We start from the raw sequence: 16,621 nt of genomic DNA, 5'->3' as shown, positions 1-16,621 counted from the left end.
GAGTTTTGATAGTCTGCAGATATGTGGTTCTTCTACAATCAATAAAAGTAACATGAACCTTTATCAATTTTGTTAATCCCTTCTTTGGAGGAAGAAAATAAAAGATATTAAATTGAGATTAAGCTGTATCTCTGCTGTTCCTGCAGTGCCATACTTGCTTGTCTTTCCTGATGTGTCACCTTGAAACCATGACCCAGGCAGTGGAACGTGGAAAGCAGGTACTTACTCAATCCATCTACACAAATGGCCACAGAGTTTGCTATTTCTCTCAGCTGCCTTCTGAGAAAGCTGTAAGAAGACATTTATAATTTTGACATGTATACTAAGTTTTGACAAATATAATAAGTAATGGAAAGCACATTTGTGAATCCTGCCTTTTTTTTTTTTTTTTTTCCTTTCAACTTTGACTTAAAACATTACAGGGCTTCTAAGATTCTTACAATACCATGCTTTTTCTTTAATGAGGGTGATTATGATCAGGGTGCCAAAGAAATGATAATGTGTGTTGGGTGACTTTGTGGAGTTTTTTAAGAGGAAGGCAGGGTTGAGGAGACAAGTGCTCAGGGGAAAAAGAGAAAAATGTTCCAGCATGAAACTGTTCCAACAATTTGCTCTAACATTAGTGATACTATCGCCTATCTGTAGATGGCAGTGATCTCCCACTGCCTGCTTCAGAAGGAAAGGGGGAATGGTGGTGGTGAAATCCTAAAATTAAAAACCACTGTGCTAAACAGATGTGGTGAAGAGAAGTCATAAGGTATGGGAAAGTATATGCCTTATTGTATTTCATTCATGTGATGAGATGTGTCATGCCATTGAGAATTTATTAATTTCTGTACCAAAGGATTTTGACAACTAATTCCAAAATATAGTGTTTTGAAATTTATCTATGATTAAAACCCTTTGTTGGCTTTCTGGACTTCTTGTACGCACCTTAGACACATTTCATTATTTTAAACAAGTTTATTCAAACAATACATGCTGTTTTCCTTCCAAACCCCTCTGGGTACTTAGCTACCTCCTTCATCAGTTGTTCAGCAGGTCTATTACCCATTTAATTTTTAGCTGTTTTTCTCTTGACACTTGCATTAGTTTTCACTTTCATTCAAATAAAATGCAGTAAACAGTGTGTAAGTCTATCTGGATATACTTCAGTGAAGGGTGTGATGTGAAGCTCATTGAAAGCAAAGAGTTTTTATTAATTTCAGTAGGCTTATGATCTTGCCTCACAAAATCTACCATGCTTGGTCACCAGCAGAGAGAATCTTCAATATACAACATAAAGTCACTATTTTCAGTTGTGGATTGTTTTTATCTTAACAGTTCTGACTGAAGAATTTCAAAATACAATATTTTTCATAAAAATCAGACTATAAAAACTACATTTTTGAAGTTCTATTTCAAGTGTCACATAGGCTTCTAGCATCAAGATTTTAAACGGAATCTAGACACACAAATGCAGATGAGGAGCCTAAGAGGATTTCAAACACCATCTAAATAGCATTTTAAAATCCGCTTCTGAAGTTTATAAATATCAAGGAGATTTTGGGTATTGTGGGGCTGAAGATGCCTCTAGTGCATGTATATGCAAAGTGGACACAGAGAAGTACCTAAGCCAGTTATTTCTTATGAGCCATTGTTTTTAGTAGAAAGTGAATCACTGCAAAGAGGAAAAAAAACCCAAAATATTAATCTGCTTCTAGGGCAGCCCAGCCTAGTGTAAATGGTATGAGCATTAGATACCTTGGAGTGACTTTGAGACATTCCTCAGCAAATCATGAGCAGCTATCTGTTTCAGCTCATTCCATTTAACCCTAAGTCTCATTCCTTGCTGCTGAAAGAGGTTTTGCAATATCAGCCCAGCTCATCTGCAGCCACTGCTGTTTCACTGCAGTCGAGCAGAGGCTTGTCATTAGTATGACCAGTGGCAATTTTGACCTCTAGAGCAGAAAGCCAGCATAAATTACTGTGCATTGCCTAAATCTTTTTTGGAAAGCTTCGCTGGGAGTTTTGTCCTGCTGCACAGGAATGTATCACATCCAGTATGCTCTGGAGCAAAAAGGACACACACTCCCCATCCCAATGGCAGGCTTTCCACACTTTCCAGTAGTAAGACAAAACCATATACATGGCATCACTGTATTAAAGCTTTCTATACATGAATCCTACATTTTCTCCTCTGAGTTTTGTCACCTCTTTCTTGCCATGCCAAATCGCTCTTCCTCTTCTTAACTGACCACACTCTTCTGTTCTTTGAAAAGCAGCAGCAGTTTCTCTAACTGATCTGTCATATTGCTAAACCTGCAGTTCTAAAATGTGTTTATGAATTTGTTTTTTTAATGAGTGAATGGTTAATCTTTATATTCCATTGTCAAAAAAATAGTCCATTAATCCTTTCTCAGTATGTAGTTTCAGAATATGCGTTCTCAAGACAAAAAAAAAAAAAAAAAAAAAGGGCAGCTAAGGAATTGTGTATGAAGGAATTGTGTATGGCCTTATTGCCTATTATTTACAGATCCACACATGCCTATATCCAGACTTGCCTTTTCCCTCACACCACTGGCAGGGCATAGTACAGAAAATTATTTTTCTTAACACGCCCATATTGTTCTCCCTCCAAAAAAGACTATTGTGAGATAGTAAAACCTAGGTTTAATAGCTCCACTCATGCTCTAAATGCACACAGTAAGATCCCTTCTTTGGGAGTTTCCTTTGGTCACTTCACAAAAATGTCAACATTGGAATTTTGCAAAAAACCTCATTTACTAAGCTGTTGGCTCAGTTTGCTTTATATACACTTCCAAGAATATTTGCGGTTTGAGCCCAAAGTGTGCAGGACTCAGTGTAATTCTCCCATAGCTTCCAGTGACACTTGCAGTGTTTCTGTCTACCCTTCCTCCCTTCTGCTTCTTCCCATCCTCATTCTTTTGCTCCCTCTCTTCATCTTTCTAATTCATTCCACATGCCCTTGAATATGTACCATGCAAGCTGCTGTTTTGCATTCAACATTTGTTTATCCTGGGACTTATCACAGTATCTGAGAATCTCATAACTTTCACAGATTTTTATCCTCCTGAAGCCTTTGTGAAACAAGGAAGTGTGTGTCAATTTACAGGTGGGGAGTGGTCACACTGCAGATTAAGTGAGGTGCTCAGAGCCCTGCTTAGCCGTGGGAGCTCTGTTCAAGTATTTCTTGGCTCCTGATCTGCTGTATAGATTGAACATTCCTGTCGAACTACATCTCCTGCAGTGCACCACAGTCTCCTTTCAAAGTGAGGACAGGCCATCACTCCAGCATTTTTGGCTTCTGGGAGATACAAATTGCATGGGGAGGCTGTTCTTACATTAGAACAGGGAGGTGAGACACAAATTCAGAAATTTCAGAAAATCCCAGTGAAACTTTTCCAAATCAAAATTAATGGATAGATAGAAAAGAGAATGTGTGTGGGAATGGGTTCAAATGTCTGACCTACTTTTCCATTCCCCCAAAACAAACCAAAGCACCCCAAAAAAACCATGCAAAGCAGATACTTTACTCATAAACAGGTAATGATCTAAAAATACTGGCTTCTGAAGAAAATCCTGTAATGGCCCTAGTTGTATCATAGGCTGGAAGAAAAGCTCATATCTAAGATTTCATTAGAGTTATCTTGTCTTTCTAATTTCAGAGTATCTGCTCTAGATGTAACCAGCATGCCTTTTGCAATAAAATTCACCTACCTGTACATCCACACAGTAAGTCTCTTAATGCTGGTTCTAAATTAATTATTTTTGAGTTGTCAAAACATAGGACTGTGTATCCATGTTTTCCAACTCAAAGGGGAAGCTTCCAAAGCAGTGAAAGGAAGGCTCACATAAGGACTGAGGCTGGCAACATGTGAAATTTGGGTGCCAGGTTATTAAGTATTCTGATTTAGCCACGATGTGAAACTCCACAGTGAGCTCTAAAATGGCTTTGCTGATACTGAGGTTGTGACCTCTGAGGCTTTCATGTGACTGTGCTGCCAATGGGTTGTCTGGTCCACCAGGGTGCCACTTTCCTTTGATTTACCTTTGAGTCTGAGGAATTTTTTTTTTTTTCTGTAGTAAGAAAATCCTATTTCAAATTCATTATTAGAGCTGGCCCCAGTGGATAAATCCTAGTAACTAGATATTTATTTTCCATGGATATATGTACTGACTTTAAAAGAAGCCTCATGCAGATAGATGTCTGGTTTTCCTTATTAATTAAGGGAGTTGGGGAAGGGAGGAAAAAGAGGAATACATAATAGCTTACTTACCTGAGAAAAGCTGTGCAGCTGGGTGTGCTCTGTTGTATAATTCAGAAAATATGCATCTAATCAATTGTACTTTCTTGGAACCTAAAAAAAAAATTGGTTTATAGCAAACGTTGTCATACAAATGGTGATAAAATAAACATTCTGATTACTTCTGCATATTTCTGCAGACCAAATACAGTCACTACAAATGAAGTTTAAAAAATAAAGAGAAAGAACAAAAAAGTAACAAATGGTTTGTAAAACTACTCTGGTAGTGAGCCCGTATCTCCTATTATTGGGATTCAAACTTCTTTGCCTAGTGAAAATGTTTCAAAACTGACATGCAGAAAGAGCCTGCATTCTGCTGCAAGCATAACTTCCACTGAACTGTGTAAAAATAAGGCAAGATACAATGTCAACACTAAGAAGTAAAGTTAACTTACAGTCCTTGTAAATTTGATAGGTACTGCATAAGAAAGCCTTTTTTCAGTAAATCAGTTTAGTGCTTTTTTCTGTTCAGTGTTAAAAGCATTTCAGCAAAATCAAAAGTTTCTAGATCTATCACAGAACTGTGCAAGTAGCATTTCTACAGGCTACAAGAGATATTTTAAATCTTATCAGAAATCTCATCAGGGGACTTATTCTGCCTGCTGAAATTTTGCAGAAGTGGGCTATATTACCTCTATGCCAATCTACCTAAAGTCACACACAAAACTAGAGATGAATTTCAGTCTGTGCTCAATGTTTTATGCAAAAGAGACAGTAAGGAGAGTAGTGTCACCTCCACCCTCCCAGCAATTCCAGCTGCTGACTGCACAGTCAGATGCTGTGCAAGGAGCTCAGCTCAGGTAGTTTCAAGAAGTGTGCTTCATGCTAAGCACTAACAAAAATAACCAGTATTAGCTGTTCATACCCTGAATATAACACAAAGGCTATTGCACCTTACTGGATTTTTCTCCAAAACTCCCTCAAAAATTACCTTTTGCACAAAGGGAATCAGCAATGCAGCTGGTGTGCAAAGGCTGGGAGTCTCCTGCACCAAGCTAGGCTTGAGATGATGCCAGTTACTGCCATGATGGGGTTTTCCCTTATATTTTTTACTCTCTGAGTAATGCTCTTTCTCAACATTTTTGTTCATCTATTTTTTGCTTCATATTTTCAGATACATAAATACATGGAAGCATTTTACAGGAGTTCCAAAGCTTCCTGAGAAGTGACTGACCTTTCAAACTCTTGGAGTATGTGCACTTAATTGAAAAGTTCTCCCCTCGATATATTTTCTCTAAACAATGGAAAAATATCTATGTTAAACAGAACCCCATCCAGGTGTGTGTGTAAACTTGAGAGAAGAATGCAAGGCAGTTATTTATAAAAGAATGAAAATATTAAGTATTATTTATTTAGTGCCAACTATATTCTTAGTTCTTATCTGTTCTTACAAGCAGCACTCTGTTCATATATGGTAGATGCAATTTGAAGCCACAGCATCTGAGCTACAGTAATTTTGATATAATGGCAACGAAAAGCTGCCAGCAAAGTACCTTTTAAGTGTGAGTTAAACTTAGCTTTGGTTGACATTGTGCCCATTGCAAAACATACACAATACCTATAGGAATGATAAACAGAGCTTTCTCCAAAGAAAGATTTTGTTCCCTTCTGTTGTAACTTAGTTATTAATTTAGTGTATAATTTAATCTATCAATTTCTTATCTATAAAAGGGATGCATCAGGACTTCTCTGAGTCTTGTCCAGGCACATTTCAATGTCTTGTGAGAGGAGCTACCCTGCTACAGGTGTTGCTCCACCCCTGCTACTCCACAGCCCTAGTCAAGACTGGGGGCTCAGACTGTAACTGTTATATCCAACATAATATGAAACATTAATTTTATTATGGTAGCTGCAGGCATTAAGACTTTAAACAAGGAACAAAAAAATTACTGTTTGACATGTAAAGAATAGGAAGGAAAGAGTTCTGGAAATGTTTTAAAATACCTTAGTAATATTTTCTGAAGCTCTACACATATTTAATATGATCACATCTCTCTTTGAGTCTTGTAAACTAACACCATCTTATTAACTTTTAATATATGAAAAATATGCACTATAGGAAATGTAATGTTACTAATGAGGTAAAGATCTCCCCCCTCACTGTTATTTCCTGTCCATCTCCGTGGTAAGTAACCATGTATCTTTGTATATGGACATGTACAAGATAAGTGAGATAGCTACTTACCCATCTCCAGTCCCAGTGGACCTCGATTAGCCAGTGAAAAGGCAGAGGCCACATCAAACCAACGCTCTGCAGAACAAACCCAAAGAAGTGCATTAAGATTCTGCCCTTGTAATGCCAGCTAGTGAGATTTTCACACATGGGGAATACTGAACAGGACCTTCTACAGCTAAAAGATCCTGCAATCACATTTTGTCCCATCAACTAGTAGTTCCCGCTAAGATAAATACAGAGAAATCTGCAGTAAGAACATAGGGAAATACTCCCAGAAAATATCTCAGACTTTTAAATCACAGCAATATTCCCCTTGTTAAAAAGCAGATGAAACGTTTTTGCTTGTTAAACACTGCATTCATAAAAGAAAACTTTTCTTTGCTAAGGATTGCACACAGATTTCAAGTACTTTTCTGCAAGCCAAATACAGACATCATATTTTTTCTGATATAAAACGCAACCCTTCTGCAACCTAATCAAAAGTTAGACTGCCAGATCCCAAATGATACTAAAAAAAAAAGGGTCACATTAAATTTCTAAGGGTCATTATTAAAAATATGTGGAATTTTCCCTCCAGTACCTTTGGAATTTAATTGCACACTGCCTGGACACTCAGAGTATTCCTCTTAGGCAAGGAACAAAACATGCTGATGTTAGAGGCCACACTGAAAGCACACCCTTGCTTCCCCCTGCCCATCCTCTTGTCCTTCCCTACCCCTCTGGCCAAACCCTAAAGACAATCAGCACAAGAAATAGCATGATCATGGAGGAGTGCTTGAAAGTACTGTTAAAACCAGATTTTCTCCAGAGTAAGAAGAAAAACTCAAGAAAAAGCAGTTTAACTGACTGGTCCAAATTTAAACAAAACCCACGCAAAGCAGCAAACCAGGCAGAGCAAACCAGGCTCTGAATTAAAGCCAACCCCTGTGAACTTCAGGTCAACCAATGGCTAACAGCAGCTCCACAGGGATTAGGTGCTCTGCCTGCTACTAAACAGAGCAACCCTAAATGTAAACTCACTCAGTCCTTGAAGCCATGTTGAACATCTACTGGAGCGTGACTCAAATCAATCCATAGAATTCCAGTAGAATTTGATTTAAAGGGGTTATTCAGAACTCCATGATACCTCCTCCTGTTCTTGGAAAAGCTGATTCAATACAAAACTTGCAGCATTTCCATGAGCTTTAGATACCCTGACCTCCAGTGAGTGGGAGGCTTATTGCAGTTTCCCTGGAAGTCTGAAAACAAATCCTTTTTTGGAGGGGCACATTGAGCATTTTGTCACTATTCAAAGTGCATTGCTGTCTGTGCTGAAATTTAGTTTCCATAAATGAAATAACATTTGACAAGTGCCAAGAATATCATCATCCATGGATGTCCATCCATGCAATGTTACAGCATCCTTGCTCTGATTTACTGATACTTAGTTCCCTAAAATTAGCTTGTTGGAACTATCTAGAGGGGTATGGAGTTTATTTATAAGCTTTAGTAAACCTGCTCATAATTTATTTAAAAAACATTCCAATCATTTATTTTATAAATCAATTAGCTTCTACTGATTTCCTTCCAATTTATGGTGAAATATCTTCTGCGGGTTGTTATTCTGCTCATTTAAGTTGGGTAAATGTCCTTTAAATCTAGTTCTTATGCTGTAGGATGATGCCCCGAAATCACTTTTCAATAACAAATTTATTTTAAAATTCCATTGAAAAGTTTAGTAAGAGGATGATGAGAAATCAATTAGGGCCATGCTGATGAATCAGGAATTATTATTATCTTAGCTTTGCTTTGAAAGAAACAGAAAGAATATGCAATCAAACAGATGAAAATGCCATCCATAAGGAAAACAATTTAAAAAGGCAGAACTAGTACCAATGTACAGAATGTTCTGTGAAATCATATTCCTGAGTTTAAGGAAACTCACTGGGATCTGGGTCACTGGGTTAGAAAGAACTGTGTTAGCAAAAGAAAAATTATTGTCTTTCTATTTTAGTATGCTAGACAACTAGGGGAATTGATTCCAATAAAATGTTTCTGATATTATATAGCATGGAGTTATGCACACTGCAGCTAAAAGCAAGTTAAATTCTTAGCAAATAAATGGGGAGAAATGTAAATCTGTCCTCTATGCCCTACTTCTTCTGACTATGTACCACAGAGTGGGAATTCTGCAAGGACATAATATACAAAATGTATATAGCTAGGCTCTGCAAGAGCACTACATAGAAACATTACATTTTAAAAGTGCAAATCAAATTTGCTTTTAATCTCCCTTTATGTTTTTTATTAAAAAAAGAGGAAAATTTGAAGACTTCAAAAATTAATGTAATGACATCTTAGAGAAAAATTAGCTTACTATAAAAGACTCAGTTAAACTTTAAAATTTATAGCTAAAAGTCCTGAAATATTTTATGGTTTACCACCTAACATAAAACAACAACACAGAAAAACAACAGCAAACACACTCTGCTGCCTTAACAACCAAATCTGTTCATGTAAAATAAACCCATGCAATGAGTGCTACGCTGCATTAATAGACATGAAAATCAACAAGTTCCCTCTTCTAGGCAAGAATTTCTTGTAGCTTCATGCTAAAATCTATTGCAAAGAAATTAATACTCCCATAAGAAACTTCAGATGGCATAACAGTAGCATTGCAAGGGCATTTGAAATAGTCTGGAATGGAAATTTATTCCCAATGATAATACTGGGTATTCCTACTGCATGGAAGGCTTTGACTTGGATTACCTTGTATTTGGATTGTGCTTTACCTTGCAAGACTCTGATCTCACAGTGAATGATTACAAGCATTCCTGGGTGGTAAGGGTGATGTGAAATTTAACTCATCATTTAGGGGAATATGATCCATATCTCCCCAGTAAAGGGATTGAGATACAGACTGGTTAAAGGGTTTGACCTAGAAAATTCTTCAGAAATGGGTACTGAACATCTCTCTCAGGTTCCACAGCTGTGCCTTAGACAGATGCTGTGTGCCTGCCTGGTGTTCAGACCACACCTCACTGGCAGGGTGTCACAGCACTGTTTAGTCCAGAGTTTCACCCTAAATACATGTGAAATTACAGGTAAAATTCTCACTTTTTGAGTCTGCAGAGACAATTTTGTAAGGCATCCTGCCTCAAAATTCTTTTCACTGATATTTAAACTTTTTTTATCTTTTCCCTAGAGGGGAAGAACAATCCTACTTCAATATAAATTGCTACACAGAAGAAAAACACTAATTTCTCTTTCTCTCTGTTTGAAATCACCTCTGCTTGGATATTCAGATACAACTACTATAAACTTACAGGCCTAAATAAAACTACTGATATATTTCAAACAAACTGGTAAAATTATTTTAATGTTGCTTGTATAGACACGAAAATCAGATGCACATGTAGTTCTTCTGCTCACTACAGGTGAAAGGCTGCAGATGGGTGTATGTTTTCAAGCACTGTGAGATTATAAAAAAAAAACTAACAAAGATTTCAGCTCTCACACGATCAAGTCTGTGACCAACAGGGTGAAACTGAAGTTATTCAATTTCTGCAAAGCTGCAGGGGCACAATCACTAATGAACAATCTGGTCCACCTTGGGCAGCTGGAAATTTTGTAGTAGCCCTCACCAGGGCCACAATTTTTTACGATTTCTCTTTTCTTTGGTACAGTCCTCAAAACCTTATATATTTTGATATAAACCCAGTCCCTCTGCATCATCTCCCTTCTGAATCAGCCCCTCAAAGAACACTGCATTGGCAGTAGGTACTGTGCACAGAATAATCTTTGTTCTCTGCCATATGCCCCATGTGGTATTTTAAAAAATGACTGATTGCTGCATGATTGTTCTGTTTTCCCCTGTAGCTCTTGGGCTATATATCTTCAGGTGTGTTAAGGTACCCATGGTACAATGCCAGACTAAAATTTGCCTTAAACAAACTCCCAATAGCTCTGATATCACTTTTAATTTATATTATAATTTCTAAATTCTAGTTGTTCCCTTGTGACCTTTTCTTTTTCTTTTTTTTTTTTTTTCCCACAAGCACATCTGGAGCTGAGAAGCAGTTCTGTGCAGGAAGCAACCATGTGTATTAAATGACACCATTCTGTGGAACTTGTGTCTCAGTGCAATCTGAGCTTTTTACCCAGAGTGGCCAGTTGAGTCCCACAGGTTCTGGGCAGTTCTTACTGTTTTACCTAAAGCAAAAAATTCCTGGGAGTCTCCACAAATCTGAACCGGCATCTGTTCTTTTCCTGTTGTTCATTCTTTGAAAATATAAACAGAATGTTAATTACCTTGCCGTGATTTTATCCTGATGCTCAGTTTGTTTCCTTTTAACTTCTGAATCTATTACCACCTGCCAATTTGTCTAATCCTCTATTCTGGCAGATGTAAGGTTTTAGCTGAGATTACTGCAATGATCCTGAAGGAAAATGAGCCATATTCCACTCGGTCAACAAGACTCAGAAAGACAAATCTGTTACAAACATTACTTCATCACTTGCAAGAATTGGAATCTACACACAGAAACTTATTTAATAATTTTGTTCATGGATGTATTCAGAGCTCACATGAAAGAAAGTCACAAGATTTGTGCCTTCAATACTCTCAGCATCTTTTTTATTTTTGTCATGTTTTGTTCTGAAATGAATAATAAAATAAAACTTTAAATAATTGGAGATTCTTCCCTAGCTCTCAGCACACACAGAAGAAGAAAGCTGAATCAGCGTTTTCACACGTGCTTAACTCCATAATTATGTGCTGTGCTAAATTAGAGAGCTGTGCTCAGGTTTCATATTACAAGGATTACTTTAATTCTATATGGAAAAAAAAAAGAATATTTTACACTATATTTTAATAAATAATTAATATTAACCTGCATCTATTAAATAAAGGTTCAAACTTGCACAGTGCCGTAAGCTCCCACTGGATGGTGTTTATCGACTTGCAAAATCAGGACCTGGTACAATGGTATTTGGAGAGAACTTCTGTTTCATACTGTGCCAGTTCAATATTGCTAACTACAGGTGTTTAAAAAGCATAAAGTGGTCCATCAAATATCAAAAGATTAGCTTATGCTTGCCAAATCTTCAAAAAAATAAATAAATAAATTTTGGGCTCTGCTTATTTGCCTTCTGGTTTTTGATACTCCAGGGCTCAGCTGGCTCATGTTTTCATGTTTTATCTCTAACCATAAAGGCGAGAACTCTTTTTTGATGGAAGCTGAAGTTTGCATCTATTCACTAGCCTGCAGGAGCAGACTTTAGGAAAACATCAAATATCATTAATGCTCATGGGAAAATCATGAAAATGGGCTATGCTGGTTGATAAGTTACTAATTTACAAATTTTAGTAATAGGCATTGGTGCTTTGAACTACTGACGTGAATTAGCCAGGTTCTACAACTTACTTAATAGTCTGTGTTCCTTGTGGCATTGAAATTTCTGTGGCTTAGAAACCTACTCTACAACTGAACACAGCGCTGCTTGCCATGTGAATCTGGAACAGATTTGCTCATAGAGCAGTGGGGGGTTTACATTTTATGCTGGAATAGAAACAGTATTTTAAGAGTAGATGGAGTATCTTTAGACTAGTTACTCCAATTGTTTCGATAATGAAACTGGTTTCCCCTCCTTTTACTGTTCTTTGCCTTCAACAAGAAGCTTCACAAGGTGCAATTTCATCCCATGGATTTTCACTGTTTGCTATTTGATGGATGAGACATAGTCAGAAATGTTTTGTGAGCCATTTTCAGGATGGAACTGTAAAACCCTGAACATCGACATCTTTTGGTCAATACAGGAGCTACTGAAACAAGTGAAATGGTGCAGATTTGTTGGAGGAATGAATAACTGAGTAGACAAGAACTAATAGACACTTGGGCACTGTTGCTGAAATATCACAACATTGTTCCAGTAATAAACTTTGTTCCAGTAATAAACTTCTCCACAGAATTAGGACTACGATTTGAAGGCTCATTCCCCTGTAATTTTTGCACCTGCCTAGATTAATTGCCTCAAGAACTGAAAACAAATACAAAGATTTAAAAATTTTGGACCCATATTTTACCCTATGTGCTGTGACAAAAGTAACTGAGTTCTTTTCTTTCATAAACGACTTAGGGCTTTAATTGGCTGTTGGGTGACAAAGAAAATATAAAATCTCATTCTATACCTCATACCTTAAAACCTATGAATCTGTCAGTTCAAACGAGACTGCCGTGGTAATCACAAAACAAAATTAGCTGAGAATGAAAGGGAAACCTTTTTCTCATTATCTTTTAAAAATCTCTTGTGTTGCTCTGTAGGTATAGTAAGTAGAGAAGAACAACACATAAACCCACATAATTCAATCATGGTGCTTTTATAAATTGAACTAATAATAAAAAAAACATTTCAAATTATGAATTAATTAAATGTCTAGATATTCTCTTTACTGTTGCATTCATTTTTACCCAATTTTAGGATTAACAAACTGCCATGCTCAAAATTACAACTGAGGTACCAAATCACTATTTATGTACCTCATACTGTGACAGTGCTTTGTGAAGCAGTCTCAGGATATATTCCTTATTTATAGGTGTAACATATTTTTTTCTAATGGTCTGTAATTACTATTAGCAGCTGAATAAACAGAAAACTATTCACTCACCTAGTAACGCAAATATTTAGTATTTTAAATATTAAGCATTCTAAGTATCAGTGACTGAAAACCCTGGTAGATTCAGATCATGCAGAATTATTTCACTGAGGAATGAATAACCTTGCCTTCTCACCTAATTGCCTCTGCTGGACTCCCTGGCTTTACAGCCAGACATCTTTAGCAAAATGTGCCATGGCCCATCACTGCAATCACACTGGAATTTCTGTTAATATCCAGCATCTTTTGTTGCTTATTGCATCCTATCCATGCTAACACAATTATTAGTAATTTTGTATGAATATTGAATGAGTAAGATTTATGCTTCCTTACAGTATTATAAAATCTACATTTATTATTATACATAACATTAAAAATCTACATTTATTATTGTTATTCAGTATTTTAAAATCCACATTTGTTCTTTGTAAGAAAGTAGGACCCTTTAGAACACTTCTGTTTGTATGAAGTCAGCAGTAGCTTGGAATGGGGAGAATGCAGGTTTGAATTTTTGCTTTAGTAAACGTTAATTACACAGGCATTTCCTGCACGAGGAATTACTCTCAGAAATACAGAGCTGTGTTTTGAGAGTCAGTATTTTTAAGAACTTGTTTTCTTGCTTTCTTAACCAAAAAGGATTTTTTTCCCTCAAAGTTTATTTATTGCTTTGGTTTTTTTACCCCCTGAAGTACATTCCCAAGATTTTGATTTTTAGTCTGGAGTCCTACTGGGTTTAGAATTTCACTGAATATTTGAGAAGTGTCCTGACCAAGGAAAGCTTGCACAACTAGACACTTTTAAGCATAGAAGTATTTTTAGTGGCAAATATTAAAAAAATGCACTCGCAGCTGTTCACACAGCAGTGATTGGAGTGGTTGGAGTACTGGAGAATGCTGATACCTTGATATGTTTTATGAGTGTAATGTAGCTGTGCTTCAGGCAGAAATTCTTCAGAAGAATGAGGAAAAAGAACATGAAGGGAAACTGTTTAATTTTTTTTTAAATGGAGTTACTTTTTTTGTTGTTTTTAAAAGGGACATAAATAATACTGGAGTTCATATACATATATACTGAAATGGAATATTTTCATTAGGGTACACTGTGCAATCCTGCTTTTATTAAAATTATCTCAAGTAAATGCCATAACATGAGAACTACATACAATACTGGCTTAGAATTGATTTGGGGTTTTGTTTTTGTTTTTTTTCATACTGCTCATGATTCTCAAGCAGTCAAGTGATTGAAGAAATGCATGTAAGAACATAGACAAAACTAGATTTTCCGGGGGGCTTAGAAAATGTAATCTGCATGTCTACTTGCCCAGTGCCCTATTCCACTTTTCCTTTGACCCATCTGAAAGGAGCACCTGCATTTCAACATAAATGTGTTCTACCAAAACCCACCCAACCCCAACAGCAGCCTCGTTGTGCATCTGATCAGTGTCCCACCAAGCCCAGCAGCCAGAGAAGCCAGTATTGACTACAGGGTTTTGAAGCCAAGCAATTGATTTCAGTCTGCAAAGACCTCCTGAACTGAAGCTGGCAGTTTCCATCAGTCTTAGAAAATCTGGTTTCAGACTTTAGAGATTTAAGACAGCAGTTGGTTCAGAGAAATTTGTCAACATTTGGGTACTTTACACAAATAGATGTTTTAAGTTTAATTTATTTTAACTTTTTTTCTTTGATTTCTGCAATGCCTGCTTGGAAGAAATCATGACTGCCAAAACTGAGAACTGATACTAATTAATAACTTCCAATGCAATATATATCAAACACTGCATTTAAAGAAAATCTTCTGGTGATTTGCTTTTACTTCAGGAAGAGAACACATAAAATAACTGAACCCTGTAAATAAAATAAAATTATAAATTAAGATAAAATACCACCCTTTTTCTTTTTCTCTATAGCCTCATGCATTCCTTTCAAACATGAAATAACTTCTGAAGGAAGGATGGCTGTGGTGAAAATCAATATTTTTCCTCTAGCTGAGCCTACTTCAGAGAAAAGTCAGATCCTGCCTATGCCCTCTGCTTGCATCTAAAAATTTTAGGTTTCATTCCCTGTGGTAACTATCATAACTATACAGCTACTTCATACAGTATATATTGACTTTGTAAACTGTGGTTGTTCTGTGGTGTGGGGATCAGTATTCTGGACTGAGCATTCAAGTGTGGAAAAGGAAAATTCTGACATGTTATTAGATGCGTCCTTACTCATGCTCTTTGTAAGACTTCCTACATATCCCTGGATAGAAAATCAATGGTTACGTATGAAGTATCTGTGGTTACCTATTGGAAAGCAGCAATAAGCTTCTTGAGCTTGTGAAAGAATCTTGGCTTTCTTATTTAGCAGTGAAGGACTGCAAAAGACAAAAATAAAGTTGACTAAAGAATATCATAATCCTTAGTTTATTGCAAGAAGCACCAAAAGACACAATGATCAGGAAGTGAAGACCTACATACCAACAGTCCCCTGCTAACCACAGCAAGAAGGTTTGCCTTTGAGCAGAGCAGAATCTATTGCTTCTGCAATGAAGAGAAAGTTAATGAGGTAAAATAACCGAAGATGAAAGAAAAGTGACTGTAGACAAGAAGAAAATTAAAGAGAAGGTATTTATAAACAAGAATTAATAAGCCTCAGAACTTAATATAAGCTATGAACAGTGTTTGCACAATTCTAAGTTTTAAAAAAATCATTACACAATATAATAAATTTTCAGTAGAACATTAGTTAGGAACAGGGCCTCAAATAATTATCAAATAAGAGATGATTTCCTACTCCAAAGAGCTTTCTATCTGAGTTTCAGTCAAAAAAGTCAGACAAAAATCTGTTGCTAAGTGGTCAGTTTGGTGTGTTTAAAGTTCTTAAATCATACTGGTCTTAGCATCTGCAGGTTATCACATACCTCACATAGAATTGTCACAGAGTTGACAATTATTGCTTTGTAACACAAGGTCTACTCCCTCACATTTCAGAAGTAAAAACAAAGCAGAGGATGTGCCCTTACAAGGCTGTAGTGTCTAGTTGAGGAATCACATCCTAAAAAACATGATAGGCCAGATTCTGCCCCTGGTTATGTGCCTTTGTCAAGCCACTGACAACATTAACTACAAAATAATATAAAGTGACACAGGGATTAAGCATTTTTACAGCTTAGAAAGCAGCAAGCTCACCTTAGAACATCCAGGTATTCTAGGCTTAACATACTTATATCTTGCAGCTGCAAAATGTTCTTTCTGTGGAGGATACACATTACACAGCATGCAGGTGGCAGTCAGATCCTATCACTATTGTAAAAGCAGTTTATTAAGCATACACAGTGTGACAGGGAAATGGAAGATAGCCAGGAATTTGATCTTACCTGGTGCTCTGTGCTGCTGCTTCACGGTCTCTTGCCATGCTCAGAAGTCCTATGCTTTGTATTTGCTTCAGGCCTAGAGCGTCAAAGTGTATCAGTTCTTTTACAAAGCCACACAGCATCAGTATGACATGTGAAACTAGCCAG

This window comes from Haemorhous mexicanus, chromosome 13 (assembly GCF_027477595.1).
Source record: "Haemorhous mexicanus isolate bHaeMex1 chromosome 13, bHaeMex1.pri, whole genome shotgun sequence".
Lineage (NCBI taxonomy): Eukaryota > Metazoa > Chordata > Aves > Passeriformes > Fringillidae > Haemorhous > Haemorhous mexicanus.
This window is presented reverse-complemented; position numbering follows the sequence as displayed.